The following is a 7,233-nucleotide window of genomic DNA, read 5'->3' on the forward strand; positions in this document are numbered from 1 at the left end:
CCAAACCACGTGCACCACGAAATGTGAAGAAACGTGTGAAGAAGTAAACTGTACTTTTACTAAAAAATTTTAAATCAAGAATTTTTGCTCTGTGAACATCTGTACTGTAAAAGAGAAATCGATTTCAAAATGGGCATTCAATTTTGTGATAAACAAGTGCCCATTCATTCCAAACACCCCAAACTATGTGTTATTGTACGAACGAGAAAAGTTAACAAAAGCTATAAAGAGTTTTGAAAATATAAAGAAAGAACAAAAGCTACAGTGCTGCATGTGAAAGGATTTCGAGGATACATCTATAACTTTTACTGAAAAATTTTAAATCATGAATTTTTGCTATGTGAACACCTGTGCTATAAAAGAGAAATCGACTTCAAAATGGGCATTCAATTTTGTGATAAACAAGTGCCCATTCATTCCAAACACCCCAAACTATGTGTTATTGTACGAACAAGAAAAGTTAACAAAAGCTATAAAGAGTTTTGAAAATATGAAGAAAGAGCAAAAGCTACAGTGCTGCATGTGAAAGGATATTCGAGGACGCATCTATGACTTTTACTGAGAAATTTTAAATCAAGAATTTTCGCTCTGTGAAAACCTGTGCTTTTTGATACAATCGTATCATTTATGGGCTGCGATAAAAGAGAACTTAGTATTGTTGGACAAGCGAAGCCCATGAACTTAATTTAAGTGGATTTGTACTAAAAAGTGTTAAACAATTAAACAACATCATTCACTCAAAGATCAGTGAGCATACTGGAAATGGATTTTTAACGTCATTTGATATGTATTTATGGCATACTGCAAATTTTCACTGTCTAAATTCAAACTAAAGGAATGACTAATTTATCTACTAAAGCACTTGGTGGCATAGTTTTCTATTTTTCTCAACCTTGAAGTTTCATCTGCGACCAGAACTGGAAGACAAAGGCTCTATGATTTTACTGTGATATTGGTTATTGACTTTGTTGACAACACTTTTAAAACCTGAAATTGAAAAATGGTCATCCACGCAACCGTTTTCAAGGGAATTTCAAATGTTGTTAAAAAACTGTAAACAATTAAAGTGAATGAACATTTGTGAGAGAGAATAGAAGAATGTCGCATGATTACAAAGGTTTTGTGGCCAATGGGCTATCTTTCAGCATTTTTGTCGATGCCTCAACGTGGAGTGACAGTTTCATGTCTGCTTTGCTTCATATAAATAGTATGTCTAGACTACAGTAACATCAATATGTAAATGTAACGTCAATCTACAACGATGAGAAGTATACGACACTTTGAACGTTTTTCTCAGGAAGTTAAGTTTTTTAAGAATATTTCAATGGTTATTTTAGAAATTTTCTAAGGATTTTTTATGTGTCGTCAATAAATGTAGTGTAGCTAGTTCGCTCACTAAGTTTTACTGTGCAAATTTAAAAATTGAAAATTAATGTGACCGTATTCTAAAGAAATGAATGATGATGATGCTCAAGAATTTGCATAGCAGGACTAACACGAGTGGGCTGGGTACATATTAGTCAATAATTTATTGTTGCATGGAACTATGTATATGTGATATTACTGTTCATTTTGTAGGACAAAAACAGGCAGTTCATATGTGTGTCAAAAACATATAGTGAAATAATTTTAGTTGATTTTATTAACAAGTATTTGCATGACTTTTATTAATTTTGCACTGTAATATAGAATGTAGTCGTAAAGAAATTTTTTTGTTGAAAAATTATTGCGTGTTGTGTGTGTGTTTGAATTATGTGACTCCAGTGATCTCTGACATAGAATTCTGCTATAAATTATTTCATATTTTTCTCTAGCGGCAGTTAAACCAAAAGACATTTTATAAAGAAGAAAATGATCTTAATTTTATCAACATTGAATTTTTGGCATTTTTCTACATAGGACTGAGCCTTTTTACGAAAATGAATCTTTGTCAAATGTTTCCAACAAAGACATTTTTTTACATACACAAGGTACAAAACAAAATTTGAGTGCACGCTCCATATTAACTAAGGGCAATATGAAAATGGTCAATCCTTCCCCCCTAACTTTTTAAAGATGTAAAATTGTACAGTTGCAGATAATAGGTAGCTATGTGTTGTAGCAACAACCTAATCTTCAATAATGTTTACTAATAAACAACGTATGCAATAATAGAAATGATTATAATTTGCTATCCATAATGATTTAACTTTTGTAACGTTGTAGATGTAAATTTGTACACACTGCATTATAAGTCTAGTTACGCCCTGATGTTGTTTGTTCATTGTGTAAAGCTTCTACTGTAGTCCTTTCTTTTTGTAATCAAGTAGTCTGTGCTTGTGGTTACTAGTTCGAGCGGGTTTTGTTCTGCTGGTGTAATGGTTTGCGCTGGTAAAGATATTCTCACGGTTTTTGTAGTCTGTAGCGGTGAAGGTTTCTGCGATCATTATTCTTTTGTCGTTTTTGGAAATTGGTTTTAGGGGCCATGGATTGCTGTTTATTGGTGAGATTTGGTTGAGATAGTTTTATCCGGTGTATATTTGGTCATCATAAACAGTTCATTAGCATTAGTGCATATGGATTATTGTTCTTCAACTGATGTTAAATTGTGAAAACATTTCTGCTCTATTGATTCTTTAAATCTGTAAACTTTGGTATGATGTGGATCGCGTTGCAGAACTTTGATGATGATGATCTCAATTTTAATACATTCTGTGGGAGGTGACCCTGTTTGGTTTTTATATCTAGCATCCTATGCTTTTTCGTGTGTTTTTGGAGTGTTAAGGAAGGTGACTTCTGGTGTGCTTGTGGCAGTTTTTTAAAGCCTTCTCTAAAGTCTGAGTGTACAATAACTTATGTTTTTTATAGTGTTACTAATAATTTTTTTAGGCAAGCCATAAAACTCAACAGATCTTACTCCCCACAATTAATTTTCAACTGTCGCATTAATTTTTTTCTTGTGTTTTATATTAGTTGTAACCAACTAGGTTATCATTTAAGGTACTTTAGAGTAAACCAATATTGTCCTTTTTGTGTTTTTGCTTATCATCTATGTCATCTACCAAACAGTCGAACAAGTTGATTATATTTTGTCATTTTATTTGTTTACTTAGCTGTGTGCTCTAACATATATATACATATATACATATACATTTGCAAAAACTATTCCATGTCTGTTTTTAAGATAGAAAAAGTTTTTAGGACATTTACAAATGAAAAATCATTTGAATCTCCACGTTTTCAAGCACGTAGTCTAATTATACCCAACCGAAACTAAGTAGGACAGCTTGTGTAGTTTCTGGAAGTTGGTATGTAACATTTCATATACTACTACTATACCTTAAATAGTTAACGCATGCATATTTATAACAGAAAGAAAATGCCTACGTCAAAATGAAACTTTAGTATGAAGAAGCGTAGTGCAGAATGCAAGTTTAAAATACTTCGAGATGATCTCATCTGTGACATTATAATACGCGGACTTAATGATAAACATCTTCGTGAACTTCTTAGAGAACCAGAATTAACACTACAAAAAACTCTACAAATTTGACATGCTGCTGAGAAAACGAAGAGACATACGAAAGAGCTTCAAAAAGAAATTAAAAGGCAAAGAATATATTAAAGTAAATGGTTCGAACCCGGGAGTATCGTTACATGTTTGTAAATGTAGATCGTCCAGGTTGGTATAGTCCTGAGAAGGACTGTTTTTTTTGTTGTTTACTGACGTTTCGACAACCTTAGCCGTACTCATCTTCAGAGTCAAATGAGGAGTAAACGTCAGGTTAGCCGTATTTGTTATCTGGTTCTTACGTCATTGTATGGTGTGTACAGGAAATGTGTATTGTCATTGTGAATTAGTGTTAACCTGACGTTTACTTCTCATTTGACTCTGAAGATGACTACCGCTAAGCTATACCAACCTGGAAGATCTACATTTACAAACATGTAACGATACTCCCGGGTTCAAACCATTTACTTTAAAAATAGTATAAAGATTTTGTTTTAATAAACAATATATAAAACAATAAAATTTGGTGTTCGATTAGCTGCTAATTTATCTGCTAGGCACCTTTTATTTGCTATATGAGCAAGTTTTGGATTCACAATGATTAGTAATGCTATGTTAGTTTTAATCTTAGCCCCAATATTAGTGATGGTTTTCATAACCTTACTAGAAAATTGCTGTGGCTTTGATTCAAGCATATGTATTTTTGTCTATTAATCGTTATTTACATCAATAATTTTTAAACCTACATTAACACATGTAAGTTATATTCTTTTAAATATTAGTAATAGCACAATATGTATAGGCGAGTAAGTGATACTAATGGCACATATTGTTAGTTAGTCCAATGATTAAGAATAGGCGGACGATGACAATTAGTAGCCCCTATAGAGATCGATATGGCTGCAGGGAAATATATTAAATAATACGAATAGTTTATTTATAGTATTCGCATTAGGAATAGCTGGAGCTAGTCTTATGGTTATATCTACGTCGAATCCTGTTTATTCAGTATTCTGGTTAGTTATTCCTTTTGTTAATCCTGCTGTCATGTTTATATGGTCGGGATTAGAATATATAGGCTTTATATTTATAATTGTGTATGTGGGGGCTATTGCTATTTTTATTCCTGTTCGTCATTATGTTAATTCAACAGCCTAATAAAGTAGACTCTCAACATTACTCACATTTTTACCCAGATTATCTGTTATATTCTATTTATACTTCACTAACCAATATCCCTAATTATATCAGCAATTCTGTTATAGGATCAACTAACATTGGGGCAATTGGAAGTCATCTTTATACCACTTATTATGAATTAGTAATATTGCTAGTTTGGAAAAGTCGCTATCATAGGCTAGATTATTAGCTAAACAGCCAAATTCACCTTTTTTTATATATAATCTGCACTGAGGAATCATCTCGTAGTAGGCAAGATTCTTCCACAAATCAGCAGAAGCACCCAGTGCTGTCTGGTCAAGTGCTAATGCATATTCCGCTTCGGAATATGGAGAGGAACATGGAATTCAAAGGAATACTAATACTATTTTTCATTAGTGGGACATTATCATTTGTAGTTTTAGGGGCATCTTATCTATTACGATATAAACAACCCGACATGGAAAAAGTGTCAGTTTATGAATGTGGATTTGACCCTTTTGATAATCCGGGAAATCCCTTCTCCGTTAGATTTTTCTTAATTGGTATCTTGTTCTTAATATTTTATCTAGAGATATCTTTTTTTTTCCTTGGGCTGTTGCATATATGGGTTTACCTCTATTTGGATATTGGGTTGTTATGTTATTATTATTTATCTTAACTTTAGGGTTAATCTATGAATGGATAGACGGAGGTTTAGAGTGGGAAAACTAGCTTCGAATTAGTATTGGCGCATGAATTATTTAGTGTTATCAATTATCGTCTTATTAATCGGAATATTAGGTATTATTCTTAATAGAAGTAATTTAATTATCATGTTAATGTGTGTAGAGCTAGTTTTACTGGCTTCTACTATTTTACTTCTATTTGAATCTCGTATTACTTTATTTTCAGCCATGAATGGTCATAGTATGTTTCCTGTCTCTTAGATGGACAGAGATAAAGTAGTTCGGTTATTAATTAATCATCGTATTAGAGAAATAGTAATTTGGGCTAATTCAGATGGTGATTCAGAAATTTCAATAAATAAAATATATAATTTATTAATTGGTTGGAATTTATTTCCGTCTGAACCCAATGTTGAAATTGAAGTTATGGGAGAAGCGCCAATCAATTTCCCATGTTATTTTTCTTTTACGTACGAAAATAATAATAAGGAGTGGCTTTTGTTACATATATTTTTGGGTATTAACGCAGAGTGGTTTAACAAAAATTATCAAGAATATACTCTTAGTAAGATATTTCAAAGTACTTGGACACAAGATGTTAATCAGGTAAATATAATTACCTTTTAGAGCATTACAATATTAAAGATCGAAATCCCAATCGTATTAAGAAATTACAACTTCGAGGCAATTCTGTTATTAGTCTTTTTAAACTTAACATTGTGTAATCGCCATTAATATCAATTAGATTTATTGCCTAAGGGAAAAAACTAGGTGGTTTACTTAGTTTAGATGATTGTTCTACTGCAATGGTAAAAGACTTACTAAAATTTAGACTTCTTAATCCTATTACAGATTATTCTGAATAAAATTTCGTTATGAAGATATTGCTACATTTAAACAATTAACTAGCGAGAAAATCTTTGACGATTTCGAGTTAAAACACATTAAAGATTTATCTTCTCTACACCTCTCAATGGAAAATATCTGCTTCAAGGATAATATCTTTACCACCTAAAAGCTTAATAATCATCATTCTTATTTATTTGCTAATTAATTAATAAACACAAATTATAAATAATATTCATTACTCCCAAACAAGCCCCAATTAAAATCGTTAATCAAAGCAATAGGTCTAATTTCCAGGTAAATAATCTTTAAGCGATTTTTTATGGTTGTAAACCATCTGATAATGTAACCAACCTTCTTTGACACAACAACAAACTTAAGGGCCAAACTCACAAAGTGGCCGAGCAGACAACAAACATTGTGTTTCAAGATACAATTTCATTAAAGTTGATTATTTTAATAAAGAGGGTTATGCTTCTATTTTATCTCAAAATCTAACCAATTTAACATTACATGACTAGTGCCTCTATACCTGATAATTAAATTATTGTGTTGGGCAAAAGAAAAAACTACCTTATAGTTACTAGCCCAACCATATAAAAGCGTCAATCAAATTAAATTTAATATAAGAAAAGATTAATGTTTATGTAAAACAGAGCTGTGGTTAGCGGTGAAATACTAGTTGAACTTGGATATAGCTGGTTCTCTACGAAACTTATCTTAGTAAGGCGCCCCAAGTTGATTCGCCCCCAAAACCGGGGGGCTTTAATTACTGGTGCAGTAAGACTATAGCGATAAGGCTTCTAGTCAAAAGGGGTAAGCCCTAACCAGAAATTAAAGTCACTAATACAGATTAAGTGTATAAAGAGGGTTCGACTAAGACAAACAGGAAGTAGGCTTGGAAACAGCCATCTGTACAGGAAAACGTAAAAGTTCATTGAATGAGCTAAAAAACTCTAAAAATCAAGGCAGCTAAATCTGTAACTAAAATTCTGGAAGTCAGACCATAAGGAAGCAACTGGCTTGGTAGTAGAGCGTTCTGTAAGCACGATATGTGCATACTTCCTGACA

This window comes from Xenia sp. Carnegie-2017, unplaced genomic scaffold (genome assembly GCF_021976095.1).
Source record: "Xenia sp. Carnegie-2017 unplaced genomic scaffold, XeniaSp_v1 HiC_scaffold_24, whole genome shotgun sequence".
In the NCBI taxonomy this organism is placed as follows: domain Eukaryota; kingdom Metazoa; phylum Cnidaria; class Anthozoa; order Malacalcyonacea; family Xeniidae; genus Xenia; species Xenia sp. Carnegie-2017.